Source organism: Poeciliopsis prolifica, unplaced genomic scaffold (genome assembly GCF_027474105.1).
Source record: "Poeciliopsis prolifica strain line A6 unplaced genomic scaffold, Auburn_PproV2 SCAFFOLD079, whole genome shotgun sequence".
Classification (NCBI taxonomy): domain Eukaryota; kingdom Metazoa; phylum Chordata; class Actinopteri; order Cyprinodontiformes; family Poeciliidae; genus Poeciliopsis; species Poeciliopsis prolifica.
In genome coordinates, this window is record NW_026562454.1 from 1,340,085 (window position 1) to 1,343,528 (window position 3,444).

Below are 3,444 nucleotides of genomic sequence, written 5' to 3' on the forward strand. Positions count from 1 at the left end.
ACCCAACTTTTTCAGTTTGGTGGGACAGGGGTTTAAAGCAAATCAAAAATCTGTATGCATCGGGTGTATTTGATAGCTTTGAAGATTTATCTTCCAAATACAGTCTACCTGGTACGCATCTGTTTCGATACTTACAAATTCGGAATTTTGCCTCTAAATGTTTCCCTAATTTTCCTTCTTTACCCCCTGAACTGCCTTGGGAAAGGATTAGTACATTCAATCCACTCCAGAAAGGCACCATCTCTAAGATTTATAGTTTTATTTTAAAGCTGAGGGTGGATTCTAGTGTCAAAATTAGAAATGCATGGGAAAAAGTTGGGAATTCAGCTGACTCAAGATAGTTGGGATGTTGCCATTGGTAGAATCAGATCTTCCTCCTCCTGTGCTCGTCTTAGTTTGATTCAGTTTAAAGTTGTACATAGGATTCATTTTTCAAAATCGAGGCTCTCTCAGATTTATCCAGATATGGTGGATGTATGTGATAAATGCAAAGGCTCCCCGTGCAATCTTGGCCACATGTTCTATCTCTGTCCCAGCTTATATGGGTTCTGGTCTAATTACTTCTCAATTATGTCCTCTGTCCTGAACGTAAATTTGGAACCTTGTCCATTGGTGGCTGTATTTGGCATCCTCAGCCCTACTTCGAGGCTAAGTTCTACTCACATGGAAATGGTTGCTTTTACATCATTATTGGCTCGACGCATTTTACTGCAACACTGGAAGTCAGTAGAGTGTCCTTCGATATCCCTTTGGGTCAAGGACGTGTTGTTTTTTTTGAAGCTTGAGAAAATCAAATACACTCTTAGAGGAACCACACAGAAGTTCTATCAAAAATGGCAATGTTTCTCTCCTATTTTTCCAACTTGAAGGTCTTACCCGACTGAAGGTGCCGGGTGCTGAATTTTGTTTTGGTTACTAATATGGGTGGTCTTATCTGATCAATGTTACATATGTTTGTTTATCTCCTCTTCTATCAGGTTGACTTAGAGCTGAGATGGGGGTGGGAGGTTAGGGGGTTTCTTTTTCCTTTTTGTTTCTTTTTACTATTTTTATGTTTGTTTGTTTTGTTGTTTTTTTCTTATTTCCCAATATATAAACAATGACTGTAATTATATACCCACTGTAAATATTGGTTTGAGAATAAAAAATAAAAATAAAAATAAAAAAAAAAAAAAAACAGACATGTATATAAATTACAACAATTATTTGAGAAAAGGAACCAATTTATACATGAACTTAAACATATACATCCTTCTGATTCACATTACTGGTCTTTTAATATTGAAATTTTGAAGTATTCAAGATTGAAAGCATAGAATTTCCCATTCAAATGGTCTGATTTTAATTAGAAATACCTGTGTTCTCATAGTAAATCATTTGTCTTTTTGCAGGGTTGCACAGATCCAGTAATGAGGCCATAAAAAGCCTCTGAGATGCATAAGGCAATAATCTCTCTTTAGACCTTTAATTATCCACAGATTTCACACCTTGAAAAAAATCTGACAAGCCTGCTCTTGTCCAGGATGTTTGGGAGAAATTGGTGAAACTTCTTCCAGTGATCTGCCTAACATAACCAAGAGATACAAAACAAATTATGCAATAAGAAAAATATTGGTTTATTTTTTGTTGTGTATATATCATTTTAATATAGCACAGACTATAAAAAAACATAATTGTTTCAAAATGCACTCAATAAAAAAGGTTTATACACAGTAAAACGTTTTTAAACAAAACTCATCCAGAGTGCAGAGAAGTACATTTTTGTAGAAATATTAATTCTTGTTGGAGCTTCATCAGATCAGCGACCAGCCTGACTAACAGGGCAGATGATCAGAGGAGCAGAGTTTTGACCTCCATTATTAAGATAAGGACTGAAGAACGGGTAGAGTTTCTCCTTGAAGCAGCAGCCAGTAAAGGAGTAAATCACATCTACAGCATCTACATCATAGAAGGAGACCAGACCCTCCTCATAATCCACAAACACCCCCACCTTCTCTGGACCAGGATGGAGATCGAAATGGGTCGAAGTATTTTCCCCTGTTGAGTACTGATCATTATTTCTTAACACTAAGGTCCAGAAACCATTCTTAGTACTCATAGCAAGTATTCCTTTCCTCTCAACAGATTCTCTAACCACTCCTAAAGCCCAGTTAGTCTTTCCTTTAACCTGAACCTCAAAGTAAAATCTGCCTGAAGAGAAACTCTGCTCTGCTAAAACAAAAACACAGTGAGAAAATCTCTCTGGATTGTTTGGAAGTTTATTCCAGATATCTCCATGTTTCACCTGTTTTCCATCATCAGACAGGATGAGCTTAGGATGAGCCGAATCAGGATCCAGAGTCACATCCACTGCAAACTGCTGGACCCTTCTCATGTCCAGCATCTTCTCCATCTTCTCTGCCAGCTGAGCCACAGCTCTCTCCACAGTCCCTCATACGATGGTGGATGAACTCTGACCTCTACCCAGTTCTTGTTTGGTGGATCATTTGTCAGAGAGAGGGAGGAAAAACTTTGGTGGAAATTTACCTCAGAGCTCCTCTTCTCCAGCTCAGAGATCTCCTGTTCCAGGTCTGTGATGAAGCCTTCAGCTCTTTCTCTGTAGTTTCCTGTTTGTCTTGGATCTCCTTGAGGAGCTCCTTCAGGCGTCTCTCAGCAGACTCCATCAGAGCCGTGAAGACCTGAACAGCTTCTGCTTTCTCTCTGTCTGCAGCATCTCTACTGATCTTCAGCAACTCTCTGATCTCCTGGATCTTCAGTCGTCTCTCCTGGATCGTCTCCTGAACTTCAGCCTCCGTCTTCCTCATCCAATCTTTTATCAACGTCTGCAGCAAGTCATTCCTTTGAATTTTCTCTAAAATCTTGCTGGTCACTTCCATGCATCGTTCAAGTGTATAAGTATGCATCATCACATCCATAATATTGAGACTTTTTGTCTTTTTAAGGGATCCCCTCTTGATTGGTGGGAGCCCAGGAATGGTGTCAGGCTGCAACAGGAACCATTCAAATCTTTGTAACTCCTCCTCAGTTAATGCATCCAAAGCTTTCAAGACATCCTCTGCCGTCATTTAGCCTAATAAAGACAGAAAACACAGTGAAACATAAATGAATTATGACAAACAAATTAATGCTGGCCAAGTATTTGTTGATGCTACAATTTAATGTATTAGCTCTCTGTTTTTATTTCATTTTGAGATTTTCAGTGTTTTTGTTCACTATTAGAGCATTTCCCCATAATTTAAAAAAAACAACTAAATTATTATGTCCAAAACAAAGAATCAAATCTCCTATTTTTCACATTTTGAAAAGGAGAATATTCCTTCTAAAATGGCTTAGACTTCAGCTCATCACCAAAATTATGTCCTATAAAAAACTGCAAACAATAAATGCTTGAGGACTCTTCAACACAAATACTTTTAATTTTGTCTATCACAAACTGTTAAAATA

The 3,444-nt window shown here is 38.0% G+C and overlaps 1 pseudogene; it reads right to left on the reverse strand.

The window, feature by feature from the left end:
• Nucleotides 1-1,722: 1,722 nt before the first annotated feature.
• On the reverse strand, nt 1,723-3,065 carry LOC129352674 (E3 ubiquitin-protein ligase TRIM21-like; annotated as a pseudogene).
• Nucleotides 3,066-3,444: the final 379 nt, after the last annotated feature.